The sequence below is a fragment of the Otolemur garnettii genome, unplaced genomic scaffold (assembly GCF_000181295.1).
Source record: "Otolemur garnettii isolate 467f Iridium unplaced genomic scaffold, OtoGar3 scaffold00004, whole genome shotgun sequence".
NCBI lineage: Eukaryota > Metazoa > Chordata > Mammalia > Primates > Galagidae > Otolemur > Otolemur garnettii.
The window spans coordinates 21,615,396-21,635,733 of NW_003852399.1; the positions used below are offsets into that span (position 1 = coordinate 21,615,396).

Genomic DNA, 20,338 nt, shown 5'->3' on the forward strand with positions numbered 1-20,338 from the left:
GTGCTTCTCAGGTCCACCTCCATAGGAGCCATTGTTCCTCCTTCCCTAGTCGGTTTGGGGGCATCTGTCAGGATGTGTGACACCTTTGCCTGCCCCCCTGAGCCTTGTGTCTTTCATCCAGCTGTTCTGGTGCTGTGTCACAGGAGCCTCAAAGCTCCCCAGGCCAGGAGGTGACTGCTCCTTGGTGGTGTACAGTGTGCATGCCATTTAGAGACGCCTACATTTCGACTTGTATAGGCAGCTCCTGAGGAGTCTACAGGAGCATCACGGATTTCTGGTTAGCTGCAGGGAAAAACAGCGTATTTTCAAAAGGGTTACGGGGTTTCTACCTGCGTGGTTCTCACTCACCTTAAGGTAGGGCCACATGCACAGTCATGCAAACCAGTGCCAAGATGTTGCAATAAACAGCCAGCACAATGGAAAGATAAGGCCCCAGGGAGATATTCGGGGAGAGGAGAAGCTAGGATGGCAGCATTTTTAGTTCCCAGAAACACAATAGTAGGATTAAGGTAGGCAGTGATTTTTTTGTTCTCATATTTTTACACTTTCCACAGTAAGACAAATTGTTTCCAGGGAGAATATCTTACACTCACCGTGTAAACAAATAAATAAAAATGCCCTTAAATTTTTAAGACAGATAGCCATATCATGTTTAAAACCTATTCAATATCTTACTAGCCAGAGATTGCATACTTTATTTATAGCCTTACAAATTACCTTGGGGGAAGGGAGCAGAGAAAAGCTTAGACATTAAAAATGATCAAGGCTTTTTTTTTTTAATTTTAACTGAATCATGGTGGTTATAAAATTAGAAACCCTTGTTTTTTTTAAAAAGGCAGCATTAGTTACATAACAAGACAAGTGGATTCTGGCAATGTATTATTCATAAGATGTTTTGCAGCCAAATACATTAGAGTATATAGTTGTACCAACAAATTAATATTTTAGAGCTAATTGAAATTGTTCTTCCTATAAAGATTAAGCCTCTTCTACCCACCACACTTCAGTCATTAAAATCACACTTTTAATGCCTTGTCTAAATGATGTCTGACATTAATGCAAAGCTATATTAAAGCACTCAAATGACCAGTTCTTTTGTAATGTATTCTATATGATCACACACTGGGTCAAAGTTGGGAGTGGTATCAAGTGGAAGCTAATTAAAATATATTCTCTATAGAACTTTCCAGAAAAAAGAGCCCAATAATCATCAGAAGGTATTCTGAAAATGGCATTTCTGAAAGGCTTGCAGCATGCTTTTTATTCTCTTTGCATAAGGGTAATTTTTGACATAAAGGTTTTATTATAGCCCTGAAACTTCAGTTGGAAAATATTTTTTTTTACTATGTCAATAAAATCATTAAGAAGTCTTTCAAATGTCTTTCTTACATAATTTTCATTTCCAGGATAATCAAGTTCCATTTTCCCAACAACGAAGGTTTTCAGTATTTTGCCACGTTTTCATTCAACTAAATAACTTCCTGCAAACAGTGCTGCCTTTCTCTGTCCTTCCTACTGCTGGGGCTGCTACAACTATTACAACACACACACACACACACACCCTCTCTCACATTACATCGCTTCTGGTCACCACAAAGCGTAGCAAAGCAGATACATTTAAGGTCATATCTATGGCAGACTTGTTTGCCCACAACAAAAATCCTCCCAACAATAGCTGCTTAAATCTTCTTCAGCCAGGGCCAATGTCGCACCAGTCGTGTTGGGGCTTAACAATCATGCTCCGGTTTTGTTCTCTGTTTACCCTCAGACGCATCTGTATTTAAAAGGAGGGGTGGGGGGAAAATCCCACATTTTACCTCCATTGATAGAAAAAAAAAATGGTTAGTCACTACCACGCCTCTTTTACCATTCATGTGTCTTATATTCTTTCTGAGAAATTAGAACAGCAGATGACAGAATAAGAAATTCAGGCAGAATATTCATCTCTAGAGATCAGGGGTCTTAGACAAAGACTTTGTTCCTGATGCCTTTTATTCAGAGAATGTTCATGGATGTCACCTCATCTCAAACTTTTCATCTCTGCCTGGTATGACAGAGCTTCGAAGCCTGACTTACTCCTTCTTGCTGTCTAGAATAAAGCACCCATTTATGAATGGATAATTCTATTTCTGATGCTACATATTTTCAAGGCAGTGGCCCTAAGACAGAATGGATAATTCTATTTCTGATGCTACATATTTTCAAGACAGTGGCCGTCTTTATCAAGCTTGTTGAATATAGACTTATTGCTGATATTGGCTTTTAAATGAAATAACTTTAAGTTATCTCTAAATTTAAGCCCTCTCATCAATAGAAATGAAGCAGCCACCTCCCTCATCGTGCATAATTATAATTTGCCTTGATCCCCAATCTAGCTTTTGTGCTCAGTGGAAATTCATTGATCATAAGCCCATATACCCACTCATCTCACTAGGAAAAAGTGGACTTCATGTGTCCTTTATTCCGACAGTACTGATGGAGAAGCCAACCCTACCATGTTAATAAATAACAATAAATTATATTTATTATTGTAATTAAAACCAGATGAAAAACTAGCTAGTGAATACTTGCACCTAATATTTAGGAACCAGGACTTAAAAATCTAAAGATAACTGTTCTTAAATAGTATTCTAGAAATGTGAACAATAGGACAGGATCCATACTAAGGATAAACAGTGAGATGGCAGTATAAAATCCAATGCTCACTTAAAGAATGACACATGTAACTAGTAGCAATTATTTGGTAGGAACAGAGATCAGGGTATTATTTTCATTTCTATATTCAATGATATTTTTGTCACTACTCTGTGGCAGGGAAAAGGCATTGTTAACATTATTACATCATGTAGCAATGGATATATCATTCATCAATAAGAAAAAGGCAATTTTTTTTTAACCAATGTGTTTTTAAACTGTAAAACACTTGAATCAGAGTATCAAAAATTCGTTTTTTGGTTAGATGTGCTTTGAAGTTATTGAATCCTTAACAGATTTAGGGTCATCATTTGCATTTTAGAAATTCAAGTTTCTTTTTCTTAAGCATAAATTTGTTTTTCTCTGGTTCTTTCCAACATAATTCAGATCGCCAGTGATAACCTCAACTCCAAAAGGCATTAGAGAGATGTATAGTAAAATAGAAGAGTATTCCCCAGAATAGTTTCGAGTGTAACATTTCTGGTAGAGAGGTGAGGTGTATGTGAACTGCACTGAGGGCTCAGAGGAGCTGTCTCTAGGTGGGCCCTGTGTGTAAAGTTTATGGTGTGGTTTATATGGTTTCCAATCTCCAAGTGTTAAAAGTCAGACTTTCATGCCACAAAACCCATCATTAGAATTTAAACCACTGATCTCTAGAACCTAGGATTTAAATGCCCAGCATATCATTATGTAACAAAAAAGTCACTTGTCATGGTGAAAACTGCAGCTAATTCCAGGCATCCCACAGCCCCTTTGTTTGGTTTGCTAATGAGAAGCAGTGAGAGAGGAGCACGCCCCCTTTGGGCGACCCTGGCCCCTGGGGTTGCTCCTGCTCAGGTGTGTCAGAGATTTCTCCCACACATTCAGAAATCTGATGCCTTCTGGAAGCTTGAAGCACTTGTTTTATGCACGCCGAGAGGCATTCTGAGCTTTGCTCCCTGCCCTCTCCCCATTAGAGCACAAGAAAATTCTACTCAGGTGGTTTGAAAAACTTGTTCAAACTGTTCCCGTGTCCTAATGAACATCTAAACAATCAACAATTAATATTGTAGATTTCCCTCTGTTTTCTATTCTCCTACGTCCATAAGAGACAGAGAGATATTCAGGCAATTGTATAGAGGGTTTCTGACTGCAACCTTATCAATCGAGGAGGTAAGGGCTGGAAGCATATGTGATGTATATTCTTTAAACTACTCCTAAAGTTCATTTCAAAGAAGGTGGTTCATTTTTTCTTTATTATGTGTCGTGTGTTTATTCAATATAGTTAAGTTATAAACTAAGCACCATTTAAAATGTTCCAGTTTGACAAAGGAGAAAACACGTACAGAGGCTTAAAAACATGTGTGTAGTCCCCACAAACAACCAACTGTTTCCTGTTTGTGACAAAGGAGTAAATAATCCATTGATCTGGCAACAGGACACCTGCTTTGCAACGGACTCTGTATCAGTGGTCCCTGAACCCTCATTATTTTTCCTCAATTAAAGTTCAGAGTCTCTGAAAGTCTGTGCTGAGCAGATGTACAACTGTTCTTGACGATAGAACACAGAAGAATCACAAATTTAGCAAACTACTGCCATTTCATAAACCCCAGAATCACATCATTTGTTGTGGGTAAGAAACATTACAAACAATATGTCTCTTTTATGGGCTGCTAAGCCGGCACATTACAGAAAAGAATATGAAAGTTCAGAAACTGTCACATGAGCAGTACATTATGAATACAGTAATGCATTTTTTTATGATTCAAATAATGGTTACTGAAATGAAAAAAAAATAAAATCCTCAGTGGGTTATAATGTAAAAATTGTGACTGAGAATTAGACCAAATTGCAAATCGGAGCAAAACCACGCACAAAGTAATGATCTGTAGAGAACTACAAAATGCAATAACGAATGCATTTCAGAAATATGGATTCCACTAATGCTAGTTTTATTTTCATCTTCTGCATAATGCTGAAACCTATGAGCGCCGATCATTAAGGCAAACCATTTAAATCAAAGAAAATGCACAAAGAATCTAGCTTCAAATATAACTAAGAGACCCTCAGCGGAAGAACTTTTTTTTTTTTTTAAACAATCTACCTGAGGTCAAATACCACAGCATTATCCATTTAAAATGCTACATAAATGCAGCCTCCATCACTCATCAACCTCCTTTTGTGCTTAAGAAAATGAGAAAGGGGAGGTAAGCCGTCAGGGAGATGTTCATTTCCATTTTATTTTTAAAATGTTATCTCAATAAGACATTGAAAAACATATTTTGCAGTAAATAAGATGAAGTTCCCACACTACATTCTCTAGTTCTTCTTTCCCTAAGCACAATTCTGACTCCACAGTATGTGCTCCACAGACTGTAGCAGATTGGGAGTCTTGAGGTCAGAGTATACGCTTAAAGCATCCATGGCTACACCTGTCATTTCAGTTTTCCCGGGAAGAACGTGTTATTGTTTAACGCTGTAACACGCATTCCTTACAATCTGACTTCATGTTTTGCCACGGCCATGAGGGTAACTGTAACTACCCATTAACCCAGACGTTTTACTAATATTTTAACTTCCACGCTCTCTCATCATTATTTTGATTCATTATTTGAGACATACATGATTTTCTCCTGCTAGGCAGGCTCCTGAAAGCCATGTTGATTTCCCTGTGTAACCACCACATAGTTTGCAAAGGTAAAAATAAGTCAGGTGTGTACTTTTCAGCATTAGTAAACATGTTTAAAGTCTGCCTGGTGTGACTATGGGAAGGAAAACATTTTCCCTTGGCTGATTGCGCTACTATTCATACCTGGTGAGCAGAGAATACGTAGAAGAAATTATCAAATCTGATTGAAAAGTCTACCTTGCATTCAACGTAAAAGTCTGCGTGCTAGACTGATAATTCAGTTATTAGAGGTCTGGATGAGAACACAGCTTCCTTCAGACAAAGGGGGGTGTTAGAACATTCTGGGTGGCCAAAGCTTCCTTTAGCTTTGTTCCAGGGTAAGCTTTTCTTTATAAAAATCCTTTTGTATATTTCTCCCAAACTGGATTTCTTACATTTATATTTAAAATGCCACAGTTGCCTCTAAGATATATTTCACCAATTTCCCTCTTGGCAATCTTGGTCGTGCGCTGCCAATATTTCTCCTCTGAATCAAGCAAATTATGAGCTTTACTCTTGTTCATTTCAGCCTTAAGAAAACAGTTGGAATTGTAGCATCCTGAGATGTATCATCAGAATAGACGAACAGAGTATATGGCATAAAATTCCTCATTTCCCAAAGATCTCCATCAAATCAGGACAGCAGAAAAAATGTCTAACATATAATTTAGAAATAGGCATTTAAAAATGTCCCAAAAGATCATTTACGCATCTAATTTCATTTGTCTTGAATCATACTGATTTTAAAATGTAGACCCCAATTTTACCTACTAACAGTAAAATGTTAAAAAAAAAAAAACAACTCTTTAGGATATAGCAGTGAGTAGGATATAGTAACATAGAGAAAATTTTCAAACAATTAACTTATTAATAAGGCCATTTCATTACAGTTAAAACACAATCGCAATTTACTGAAACCACACCCTCGGAGGAAGCAGGTTTTGTGCAGAGACAAGCAGAAAGCAGACCAGGACAGATAGCCTCTGGCAAACTGCTCTGGACCCTCTGAGCTCTTTGATGGAAGTTACTCAAACTCCCTGAGACTTAGTTTCGGAATCTGTAAAGTGTAGATAATTCAGTCTACAGGGGTTTCAGGAAAATAACAAATCAGGTCTCAACGCACTGCAGGTAATCAATAAATATGAACCCCATTTTTCTCTCTGTTTTACCCTTAACAAAGCCCTACCAAATACAAACTGCTTGTTCTGTGTTTGGTTCCATTGACGTTTACTGCTGTGGCCCAGGAGAAATCTTGCATACTCACACTTTCATATTTTTCTCCAAATATTTGTTATGCACAAATTCCCAACTTTTCTTTAGCCAGCATTAGTTCCCTCCTGACAAAGTACTACAGACAACAGACTAGCACAGTCCAGGAGAGCTCCGTTCTCTCGGCCTCCCTTTCCCTCTCAACCTCTCCCTTCCTCCCCGTCTTTCTTCCTCTCCTGTTTTTCACCTGTGCTTTCTTTCTCCCTCTCAGCCTTGCTCTCATTCTACTTCTCCCCCTTCCCCTTCCTTTCTCTCACTTTTCCATCTTAAAAAAGACAGCATTTGTTTATTCCGACCTAACAGTCATCTGGCAGGGTGTCCAGAGAGAGAGCATGGCTCTCACGGAGCTCAGGGTTCTAGAGAGGAGAGAAAGACAAGCCTCGCCTGCAGGGCAGGGGTGCTGTGGCCTTCTGATTTCAAGATCTTTCTTTCTTTTCTTTTTTTTTTTTGAGACAGAGCCTCAAGCTGTCCCCTTGGGTAGAGTGCTGTGACATCACAGCTCACAGCAACTTCCAACTCCTGGGCTCAAGCAAGTCTCCTGCCTCAGCCTCCCAAGTAGCTGGGACCACAGGTGCCTGCCACAACACCTGGCTATTTTTTGGTTGCAGCCATCATTGTTGTTTGGCGGGCTGGGCTGGATTTGAACCTGCCACCTTAGGTGTATGTGGCTGGCGCCTTAGCCACTTGAGCCACAGGTGCCAAGCCTCAAGATCTTTCTTTTGTAAGCACCAAAAGAGGCAAGAAAAGCTTCATCATTCTCTGCTCCACCCTTTTTACTAGAAGGATTTGTTTTGTAAAATTTGGATTCAGTCAAAAGGCTGCACTTAAGGACCAGGAGGGCCACGTGTTTCCCTGAGGCTGCAGGTCTCCCTTAGAGACTTAGTGATTTTACCTCTGACACCTTATGCAGATATATACCGACTGGTCGACTGGTTTTCTTTTTATGTTTAAACATTTTTAGCAGACAAAAACATTTTCAATGTATTTTTTCAAAATCCTGAAATATGTTCCTCCATTTTGCAGTGTATTGTTACTCTCTACGATTCTATTTGGTTCCTTTTTAATATGGCCACTGAAGCTAAATTATAGTGGAAAAGGGGACCAAGGGAAAGGGAGCTAATAGAGACTATTGCTGACGCCTCAGCACTGTTCCCCGCAGTCTGGATCCGGCCAGTGCATTTCAGTGCAGCCAGCGATGGCACCTTACTTCACATCTATACGGTGACTCTCACTTCTCCAAGTGATTTAATGGCAAGACAATATTGTTTACTTAGATGATGAAATATCTGAAAATTGGGGCGATCCTGTGACTTATTCCTAAAGGCAGACGTTGTAGCTGTATCAATCCACCTTATTATACCGATGTGAGTACAATGTGACCATGGGACAGTTAACGCCAAGAAGGTGGTGCAGTCAACTCAGTACTCCATGATAGAACTTACATTAGAGAGCCAAAACCTAACTCATTTTTCAGAGATATCTTAGGTGGAAAACCCTATTCATCAGTATGAGCTAAATAACCTATTACAAAAAAAAACAAAAAACAAAAACAAAAACAACGTATTGCCAACTTACATGGCAAAAAATGTTTAACATTTTATGTTGATGGGGAAAAAAAGAAACAGAACAGAATGCTAAACTTCTTAAGGCTCTTCAATTTGGATATAGAGACTGCAAACACATAAATGATTCAGTTATGTTTTATCAGTGCTTAAGAAATCAAGATTGCATGTCGAAGAATGCATTCACATTCTGAACCTTAGTCCAATATTTAATTAACAGACCCTATCTGTATTCTCCTTCAGATTAAAAATTACTGTGCTCGGTTAGAGCCTTCCTTTATAATGACCAGGATTGGTTTAAACTATTTATTATTAAAGTGTTTCTACAATAATTATAAATAATTATTGGAAAAAATAGATAAGCTGATTAAGTCCAAATAACACATACACATTGTCTTAATAACTAAAGCCTTTTATCCCATCCAACTTCTACCATTAGTCTTGTGCAGCCTCTACTTCACAATGCCAATAGGTTTATATTAAATAATAAGAGATAATTTTATATAAGGTTCACGGGAGCATTGTTCAAGCACAAAGATATCACGTGACAACATTATAGTCAATAATGTAAAAAATGTCATTCTCCTACAAAGAGAAATAAATACAGGTGTACCCAAGTCTACAGACATTGAAGTAAACTGAGCGAGTTGATTGACACTTCAACTTGTCCGTTGCTAAAAGAGCTCAACCCCACCACGTATGGGTGAATTCACGTATGGGTACCACTTAGAAAATTCCATTTGCTACTATGCACTACGAATGCATCCTGTGAGAGGTTTACAGATTTCTTCAGCATCACTTCCTTTTCACCAGGGTTACCACACTAGTATATTTAACAGAGACATTTACATGCTTTGCATTTTAAGTGCCTTGGAAATCCAAGCACAGAGCCTGCACAGTCCTGCTGCACCATCAGATGTAATGAGTTATGGTACTATCGGCATGTTGATAAGCTATAGCCCAAAGAAGAACAAGAAGGAAGTATAAAAAATATGGCCAGAGGATGGGATAAAATTATCAGCTAGTGTGTTTTCCTGTTTGGTTTTAATCTACATTTAATTAAATTCTTATCTTCTGTGTACTTATGGTCGCATTTGAATGGCGAGACTGCATTCATTATGAATGGTAAAACTTAACTCAGAGAACATTACATGTGGCTTCTTTAAAAAAGAGAAGAAAAATGCCGTCTTTATTCTTTATACTCAGGTCTTGTAAAAGAGGACAAACTCTCTCTTAGGTCAAGTGCTGTAGCACTTAACCTTTCAGTTAGCAGATTTGGAAATTTGGAGTTAACAAACTTTTGAATGCTATTTTTTATTTTTACAATTTGGAAATGTTATTATCAAATTCTGAGCCTGAGCAGAGCTGGCATGGGGAGCAGTACAGTGCATTAAGGAAATGCCTTCTTCACTCTTAAAAATAAAGATGATAACGCGAAATTGTTATTAGTACTGCAAAACTGGGCATTAGTCTGCATGCTTAATTATTAAAATTATTGCATTTCCTTGTCTTTATATGCTGAACTAAGAAAAAAAAAATCCCTTAATTACCATTTAAAGGTTTTTTTCTTGTGTCACAGTTTCTTTGGATTCATTCGTGTGTCCATAAATTTTAGAGAAAAATAAAATATTTTGAAATAATATTATATAATATGCTGACTAGTTTTCATGACACGTTTACAATAGTTGGATTCTAGGAATGGCAAAGCAAATTCCGAATGTCTTGTAGCTGATATTTGGTACCTGCAATTACGAGCTTGGCCTCCTCTGGTCAACTTAAAGACTGTGTTAGTCTTAACAAAGGGAACTAGAGGCAACAGTTTTTGATTTAAGGTTGAATGTTAATTGCTGAAGAATTGAGGTTTGGGAAAGGATTCACTATCCACACTGATCAAAATTCACCAAAAAATAAGAACAAAAGCAAAAACCCTTTCATACATATCTCTTAAGAGAACAGTGATTGCCACATATTTTTCTAGCTTTTCTTTTAAGCAATAATTTGTGGCCAGTCCCTGCATGTTAATAGACACATTTCACACAGGAGCATTGGCTATTACTGTGGTATTTTATACAACAGGGAATACCAACCAGGCTATTTAATATTCCCATTGGAAGTACTGAAATTTAGACAGTTATAATTAAATAAGGGGAGTTACCAATGGCATATTTTACCCAAATATCCTTAGCATAAATAGATTGAGAATTGTATCACTCTACCATGACTCAGTTTTAAAAGGTGCTGTAAAAATCCCAATGATTGGGTCAAAAACTCTTTAACTGACACACAGGAGACTCTTTGACTTTGTGTTATATGGGTGGGGGGGCGCAAAGAATTTCTTTCAAAAAGCTATGGACCAGTCATTTACTCAGAGACTCCGATGGGGAAAAAGGACATTTTCAGTACACAATCCTTGCACTTCAAAAGTTTCTGTTAGAAATAAGCATTGTTATTTTGGTGGGCGTGTATCCAATATGGTAGATGGAACTGCCATTCTCCTGTGCGTAAACATTAAAGTCACAACTGGGATGAATAACAAAAGCTGATGATAATTCTACAACAGTAAGCACCTTCTTCAAAAATTATTCTTAATTCTCAAAATCTAAGCAAGCTAAAATATTCCTGACAAATGAAAAATTCTGGGCAAGGAAACATACCCTACCCTGAGAACACAGCTCTCTTAAGTTATCACTTGATAACCATGTTTTGCTCAAATATAACACAGGTTAAAGATAACATTGGTAACTTGCTTTGTTTTGCTTAATTTTTGAAAAAATACATATTTTCATATTAAATACATTTAATAACCATTAAATGAACCATTTAACTTCAATATATACATGTATGAGATGGTTTCCATGCACATATGCCAACAAAATACTCTGTGTGATGCTTTGACCTGAAGAATTTAAATATTTAAGACAATCCAATTCAATACCTATATGTTGAGCAATAGTAAATTAATCTAATAAGACATTAGGAAGTCACTCTCTGAGTTGCTTGGTAGATGATGATAGTGTGCCCTCTCTGCACAGAAGCACTCTACAGAAAGCCAATACTGTCTAGAGCTTGCGTAGGGCCATAACGTACAGATCCATTACAGACTAAGGAGCTGGGAGGGGGAAGATGTGACACAGAAAGAAGAGCTAGAGCTTGTGATATGTCCAATTCTACAAATGCAGGAGAGTGACGTGTGCAGTCCGTATGACTCCCTCAAACTCACAGAGAGAATTGAGATTGACCAGGCCAAAAGTTGACAAAGAAGAGGAGCAAACAATTCCTACATGAAGCTGCGGGATCACAGGGCTATGACTGTTTGTGCAAATGATATGGCGCCAGCTGCCTCTAAATCATTTCTCTCTCCTCATTCCAACCACACTGGCCTTCTTTAAATGATTCAAACATACCGCTCACCGCCACAGCCCTTTTGTTGTGCCATTCCTTTTGGATAGAAAAATTCATCCTAATCCTATTTAAGATTATCTTTAAAATTAAGCTCAGGCAAATGTCACTTCTTCATGAAAGCTTTATCTTCCTCCCCCTACACACACACACACACACACACACACACACACAGACATGAAGAAACTTACACCCTGTTTCAGGGTGTGTAGCTGGTTATATGCTATTGAAGAGCTGTCTTCCTCCTTGTGACCGTACAGTCATTAGCATCTGCCTTTCTGACTAGATTGTTTAATCTCTATGACAGCCGGGTTTACTCTACTTTGGATGTCCATGACATCCCCAGGGTCCAGTCAGAGTACAACCCTAAAGAATTTAATGCATGTGTGATTATAGGCAAGGGACCTGCTGACCAGCCAAAGGTAGAGGTGGGACCATGATCCCAGTGTGGGGAACATGAACGACCATGGGAGACAATGCTGTCTATCTGCCCCCAGTGGAAGGACTGAGCACACTGTATGCACCATGGCTTCACCATCTCAGAGTACACACCTCCACAGGGAGCAAGAAAAGAACGATGAAGACCCAAGAGAAGGGGGAAGTCATTGTTCCTTCTTGTGCTGAACCCCAGCTCTCTAAACAAGGTAGAAAAAAGAAAGAGACAAGTCATGAGAGGCTATTTTTGTAATTTGTGTATTTGCCTGTCTATAACATAAACACGATTTTTTTAGGACATAAGGTTTAGAGGTGACTTGATTTGCAAATGATCTCATAGGTTGAAGGGTACAAAAGTCCACGTGCTCTTTCAAGTTTCTGAAGAAACTTAGAACATACGGAGTTGAGGCTGATGGAACAAAGTGTATCTTTGTAGGCCGGGTACATTAAGTATACATGCTTGGGAGATAGCAGTCTAATAGAAAAGTGACTTAGAGGAAGATTATTTATTGTGAGCGAGAGACCAATGAAAGACTTGGTATAAAAAGCACCAGAAGTGAAGAATGTTAGGCACACAAGGCCTGGTGCAGGCAGGAGAAGTTCGCTGTTGGGTGAAGGTGGTCAAGAGGACCCTAGAGATTCAGGTGCTTCTGAAAGATCACCTGCCTCTCCCAGCTTCCACAGCACCCTGAGAGGAGGGAAAGCCCAGGGCCCCGCACGTACTTGCTCAGCCCACGTTTTTCTCACCTACACGCCTAGCCTTGTTTCTGTTCTCCAAGCTTTGAGACATTAGAACTAATTTTATAGTGGCATTTATGTCTTGTTATGTTCCCTAGTCATTCCTAAGAGCAGGACTCTCCTGGTCCTCAGCTCCATAGTCTAATTTTCATACAGCCTGGACAGAGATTACCTCTCCCAGACTTCAGCAGTTCCCCACACTCATTCGCTGGTGCTCAAGGGAAGTTACCAGCAAAATCTTCCATACCTCGGCCTCTACGAACCTTCGCTTTACCTCCTTTCTCTTACTGCCTTGGGTGGTTGCTGTTGTCATTGTTGGGAACTGCGTATTACTTGGCTTGAAGGGGGAATAGTTTTGGGTACTTCTCATCGCACACTATTCTTCTTCCCCTCCTCAAAAAAACTGTTTGACTCTCATATCATACTGTAGCTACTTCTGACAGTCATTTGGAGACTTTCAGGTCATGTGCCCTATTCCTTGGAAACTTAGTTCCTGGATCCTCTCATACTGTGGTCTCCAACCTTTCTGGCACCCAGGACCGGGTTCATAGAAGACAATTTTTCTATGGAATGTGGGGAGTATGTGGTTTTTATATGAATGTGAAAACAATTTATTCATTACCATCTCTGTGCAGTCAAACCTCCTTGCTAATGAAATCGTACTTGCAGCTGCTCCCAGTGCTAGCATCACTGCCTCGGCTCCGACTCAGATCACCAGGCATTGTCTCATAAGGACTGTGCAACCTAGATCCTCCCCACATACAGTTTTACTCTGAGTTTGTGCTTTTATGAAAATCTATTGCCCTGCTGACCTGAGAGGAGGCTGAGCTCAAGTGGTGATGTGGGTGATGGGGAGTGGTTGTAAATACAGATGAAGCGTCAAGTGCTCACCTCCTGCTATGCAGCCCAGTTCCTAATGGGTCATGGACCTGTACCAGGGACCTCAGCTCTAATACACTACTCCTGATTTAATTTTTGGCGATTTCAAAACCTACAACGCCCAGGCTAGACATGGTGGCTCACGCCTGTAATCCTAGCACTCTGGGAGGCTGAGGCAGGAGGATACTTTGAGTTGAGGAGTTTGAGACCCGCCTGAGCAAGACTGAGACCCACATCTCTACTCAAAAATAGAATAATTAGCAGGAGGATTGCTTGAACCCAGGAGTTTGAGATTGCTGTAAGCCAGGCTGATCCCATGGCATCTAGCCTAAGGAAAGAGTGATTGTCTCAATTCAGACAAACTCTCATTTTCTTGACCTTTTCTCAACCTAAGAACTTGCCCTCTATCCCACCTTTAACCACTTGCTCTCTAAGCCTTTTTATCACCAGTGATTGTGACTGTCTCCTGTATAATTTCACATCTGACTATCCCATTATCAAACTATAGCCCTACTGTTCTAATTCACTCTTTCTAGAATTTTCACTCCAACATTCTTTAAGCTCTCTGAGACCCAACATTCAATATTACCACCTTTTCTCCATTGTCCCTCATCTCTTCACATCCTTGTTTCTCAGTTTATCTAGCTTGGACACCGTGTCCCTTATCATAAGCCCTTCCTTGCAAATATTCTCAGTTCCCTCACACTTCCTTTCCTTATTTGCTTAGTCCAGCAAAACTCCAACCCCATTCACTCCAATTTTCTAACTACTCCATATTTACACCCAGCGCAGACTAGCTGGAGCAAAGCACAAGGCATGGGTTTTATTTTAAATTCACAACCAGTGACATTAAATGGGTCAGTGTTGTTTCCCAGCAATCATACATTTCCCTAATCTATTCACTCTTCAACACCGATTCTCCATTCATTCTCTCTCAACCTGGCTTCCTTATCACTAAGATCATTGTAGTAACGAAAGAAAACTTAATTCGCCCCTCAACATCCACACAACTCTCTGCAGCTGTGTCCATGCACTCTCTCGTCACACCTGCACTATGCGCCCTTCACTGTGCTGTTGGGTGTTCCCTGCTCTTTACTGAAAACATAACTTTCGATCTCAACTGGATCATCTCCATAAGCAAAACAATATACCATAATTTCTTGATCTTAAACAACAACAAAATGAAAATGCTCCAGCTCTCATTATCTGCTCCCACTTAACACTCACTGAAATGGGGGTCTTTGCTTGTTATCTCCCAGTCAGGCTTTGTAATAGGTGCTCACTCCCCCCAACCACAAAGAAACTGATCTTGTCAGAGTCACTGAAGATGTTTCTAGATACATCAAGGAGCATTTCTTGCTCCTTGTCTTACTTGAATATCAGCAGAATTTAGCTCAGCTTCTCCTTGGAACACCTCCTTGCCTTGGCTTCCACTCAGCACACTCTCCTCATATTTTTCCTACCTTACTGGCTGTTGCTTCTCAGTTTCCCTTGCTAGATCCTCTGGGTCAGGTGCCACATTCTCCTTCTCGTTTGTTCTGCCTGGACGTGGCATTGCCTGGCCTTGCCATTTACAGAATATACCAAGACCCTTTTACAGAATATACCAATACTTTTCCACCCCTGATTGCAATGTTCTTGCTTAAGACAGCTTCATGTGTTGTTTCTTCATCTCCTTAGAGTTTTTCAAATGTCCCCTTCTTAATTGAGGGGTTTCCTCACAATCTTATATAGAAAATCTCCTCTGTTTCACTTTTCCACTCTGCCCCCTTTTTCTCCATAATAATTTTGACCATCTAAAAAATTACACATTTTCTGCATTTATTTGTTGGTCATCTGCTTTCGCCCATTGGAATAGAAACCCCTACAGGAAGCAAGTTTGCTGCTATATTTGGTGTCTAGGAGAATGCCTGGTATGTAGTTAGCATGCAATAAGTATTTATTGAATAAATGAACAAAATAGAGCAATATTTTAACTTTTGCTATGTTTCTTATGCTCTATTTTCCATGACGTTAAGATAATTCTATTAATATATTAGTATGTTGGAGTTCTCTGGTATTTTAGAAATATCAAATTGCATAGTCATAAGTGAAGCTAATTATGCCACTTTTACAACACTTTTTGGTTTTAGGATGCATTTCTATGCTTGAAAATAGTTTTCCATCATCTATTTATTGCTCCATTCTTCCTAATGCATTAGAATAAACACTACTGTGTTGGTATTATCACATAGCTCTCATATTTATATTGGCCAATTCTTTGGTCAAAAGTCCTCTCTTCTCCATATTTTTACCATTTTAGGAGTGAGGAAAGAGAAGGATGAACATGTGTTTGTGAAATGTTTTATTTATAATAGAAGGGATCTATCTAGATGAGGAAAATGCATTACGAACGTGTGGGATAGTTGCTATTTCCGAACCCAGCTTTGATTGTCTGTGAAGCCTGTAATGACATTAAGAAGCACATAAAGATAGGATTTAGGTGGATTCCCTTGCCTTCAAGATCAATTGTTTTGTCCTAAGTCCATTAGCCTTGCTGTCCAGCATCAAGGAGCATTTTTAAGTAATGTAAAACCCCAGTAATTTATGGGGTTAGGGGAGGATCCACATTAGGAAAGGGGGTTCGAAGGAAGTAAAAATTGTACAAAAATTCAGTCCTCCCCAGATAGCCCTGAAAGCATGACGTCTATTATTGGTATCGGCAGTGTTTTCTTTACTTATTTTTTGCACCAACGTCTAACCTACCATTTCTGAAACCTTCCTAAGATGTCTGTAAAGCAGCTATTGAAAGGGAATCTTTCCAGGAGTCCTGGGCGAAACTGCAGCAGCACAGCATCTTGCTGTTTATACAGGAGGCGTCAACAGTATCCACAGCAAGACAGCCAAAACCATTTTCTCAGGAAAAGAAAGCAAAATTTGTCCAAATTGGATCTTTCTACGAAACAAATTATAGAGAATTTTTGGTTCTGTTGCCAAGAATGCATCTCCTGTCTGAATATTGATAAATACAATCTCCGTAGACAAAAAGAACCTCCATAAATTACTGAACATTAGGAATAGGAGGAAAAACATAATGCAATTATATCCTTTAAGTATTCATACAGACTTGTATAGTTTGCTTCCAATAATTGGGCAAAAAAGATCACAACTACACGTAATTCACTTCTTGGAATCTGTGACTGAGTTGTGTGATCTGTATTAGTTACCAGATCAAACCCCAAATTTGTGGCCAAGCACAGTGGTTCATGCCTATAATCCTGACACTCAGGTCAGAGAACAGAGGGTCATTTGACACATGCACTGGCTTACAGACGTACACATATTCTCAGAGACTACTGAGGGGTAGTCCTTAAGGATGTGACATTTTTTTCCCTTTATTTTTTGCCTGTTGACTTCCAGCTATGGCCAGTGCACCTGCTGGCAACAAACACTCCAATGTGAGCTCAGAAGTGAACTCATCAGTGTGTATAGATTGTATCTGAACTAGGAAAGAGGACATGAGGTCTGAGTGAAGTCTGAGGGATTCTTCCAACAGTATAGTGTTAGGCTAAAATACTGACCTTCTGTGATATCTTAGTTTTTGTTTACATATAACTTTGTATTTGCCTCAACTCAAATGTACATATATATTTAAATTCAGCTGCTTTTTTTCCCCCTACCTCAGGTTTATTTGTACAAATAGCACAGGAGGACCCCAGCCCCATATAGACAGCAGCCTAGAGGTCACACCAGTCCTTTTGTCCTCATGGAAGACAGATGCCTCTACTCTGGACCCCTTGTGGGGGCCTGGGCACCTTTGGGAGCCTGAGCTGGAACTGAAGCTGGAGCTGCAGACGAAGCAGCAGATTGGGCCTTTGTTTGATCCTTGCCCTTAGCCTTTGGCTGGTAGAGCCTGAGACCCTTGGCAATGCATGCATGAACACGCTTCTCAAGCTTGGGGTGGGCGATGTAGGCAAGTCGACTGAGTTTATGGCTGGCACCCTTTGGAATCTTGGTCTTAACCTCCTTGTGCTTTAGAAGGGGGCCCTTGATCGCTTCAGCACGTGCACTCGCGGCCTTGGCATTGTTGGCCCGCATCTTCTTCAGGCCCTTCTTGTTGTACTTCTTGGCAAAGCCCATGTTCCCCAGGAACTTGGGATCTACCCCCTTAAGAGATTCATATCTTTGTGATCAGGGTTTCTTAATGCCATTTCTGTGCCACTTTTGGGACTGGTTGTGTGTTGTGTGGTTCTTGGACTTGGCCATGTCAGCACTGTGACCTGCGACTGCTTTTTTTGTTTTTATTCAACTTTCTAGGTTCTTGGATGTGTTCTGGACATAGCAGAAAATTATATTTTATGTATACTGTAGGCATATGTGTATCTGTGCACATTAAAAATTATATTTTTGCTTCCCTATAAGACAGTATCCATTACAAGAAGAGACGAGCATTTAAAAGTCATGTGGAATGTATGAAGAAGAAGAGAAAACTTATGAAATGTATGTAGTAGGTGTATAGCTGGTCACTGTTTTAATTCTTTCAACTGTACTATATGTCTAAAAAATTGCCTAATACAATATTGGAAAATTTGAAAAAAAGTTATGTGGAGGGCTTGCAGCTCAAAGAAGACCAATGTGAAAGCTTCTTCGGTGGCCTCACATATGAGTTTATCTGACTTCTCTACCACACTGCTCAAGATCAACCCCAACATAATGAAATCAGACACCTGAAGTACACAGGTAGGTAAGGAATTAGGTGCCAGGTCTGCCTTCATCCTCAAGATTGGTTCCTTGGATTTATCTCCAGAAAAAGCTGGTAATGATATTGCCAAGACAACAAGTGACTGAAAGGCTCTAAGGACAGACTCAAGTTTGGGGTGGTACCTTTTTTCACTTCCCTGATCCTCAGAGCCCTCAAGAAATCATTCAGGGACAGAAAGAAGCAGAAAAATATTAAGCACAGTGCAAACAATACTTTTGATGAGATAGGCAGCATTGCCTGACAAATCCTTTTCCCATCATTGGGCAGAGAATTCTCCAGAATCATTAGAGAGATCCTGGGGAGTGCCCAGTCTGTGGGCTGCAATGTTGATGGCTGCCACCATCATGACATCACCAGTGACATCACTGATGATATCAACTTTATTAGGGTGCAGTGCTCAGTTACGGACTAAGGAAAATACTTCAATAAAGGATCATTTGACAACATCCAAAATAGTAATAGTTACATAGAGACTATCTTCTCTTCACTAAATAAGTAAAATTTTGGAGAGGGCATTTCAAACTATGCTCAAAACTCATAAAAATACCTTGTCTACCACGTATAAAAGTCTGAATCTAAACAAGGCCACAGATGGACTTCATGAGTAACACAAGCAAGCACCTGAAAACTATAAGCAAAATCCCGTGTGCATTGCACACACTTTGGCTGAGTGAATAAAGAATTGTGTGCGGAAGAACTTTAAGATAATTAATGGCTAAATGTAGACTATTAATGAATTGATAAAACAACAGTGGTTATATCAGTTTATCTTTCAACGTGAAGAGCAACTGATGTTTTATCTGATGTCAATTAAAAGTATTAGAGACATTATAAGGACTTGCATTATATGAGTACAAAAATAGTCCTTGTATATGGAAGCCAATATCAAATATTTAGCTTGTGAAGAAGTTGTCAAATAAATTACAATATTTTTGTGGACTATTCTCTCATGTGTAGCCAATCATTAGCAAACCCAATAAATAGCCCAAGTATCAATTACTCCTCAAGTGTTCATTAATTTCTTATTCTGCTTTTAGAGTCTCTGTGCAGTAGTGATAATATGACTCATGGATTTGTTGAAAAATTATCAATATGTTTCGCATTTTATACCCTGTGTAGAAGAAATGAACTGCTTGCCCTGTGTGGCAGGTATTAAATAAATGTTTATTTTTATCTGCTTACTTTTCATAGGAAGCCAAACTGGATTCTTACAAATGCAACATTGGGAAATCAATGTAGCAAATTACATAATTTTTAAGTGTACTAGAGGCTCAAGGTCAAAGCCATTTATTGTAAGATGAATACTAAAATTGGCAAGTATTTTTGTATGCCCAAACAGCAAGCGTATACTATAATTGTACAAAGGTATCTTTAATTTAGTTCACGTTCTTTTGATGGTCTCTAACCTTTTTTTTTTTCTTTTTTGTTGAATGGTAACTATGTACATTAATGTACTTCTGGGGTACAGTGTGGTGTTTTCACACACAATCCGAAACACTTCCATCAAACTGGTTAACATAGCCTTCATGTCATTTGATGGTCTCTAACCTTATGGGATCCTACTTCAGCTCATAGATATATTGGCATCTGCAGTGTGATCTGATTTCTACTTTAGTTCTTTGCAAATTTAACTATCCTGGCATATCGTAAATTTCACTGGAATAGAGAATAAGAAATTTATGTTTAAAATTAGGTAGATTTTCAAACATTGATACTTCATATTGTGACAAAAAAGTAAATCAAAGTAGCATTTCATCTTTAATAGTTTATCAATAACATTGCTTTCCCCCACAAATTTGGAACTTTCCATGGAGCAGTCATTTTTCCAGGGGTTCACAGACATGTTGAATTTTTGAAAAGAAGAGAGGAGAGGCACTGGTTTGCTTCCCTTGAAGATCCTCTTGAAAAGGAATACATCTTGCTACATGTTGCTGGTCTCCACTGAACAGACACATCCAATACAATTTGGAAGGA

At 39.1% G+C, this 20,338-nt stretch overlaps 1 protein-coding gene and 1 pseudogene across 2 annotated transcripts in view; both read right to left on the bottom strand.

Moving 5' to 3' along the window:
• The window catches only part of ZFPM2 (zinc finger protein, FOG family member 2), a 446,479-nt gene that overhangs the window by 43,094 nt on the left and 383,047 nt on the right, over positions 1 to 20,338 (bottom strand). The gene's annotated exons all lie outside the window — the stretch shown is intronic.
• Positions 17,284 to 17,868, bottom strand: LOC105887764 (annotated as a pseudogene).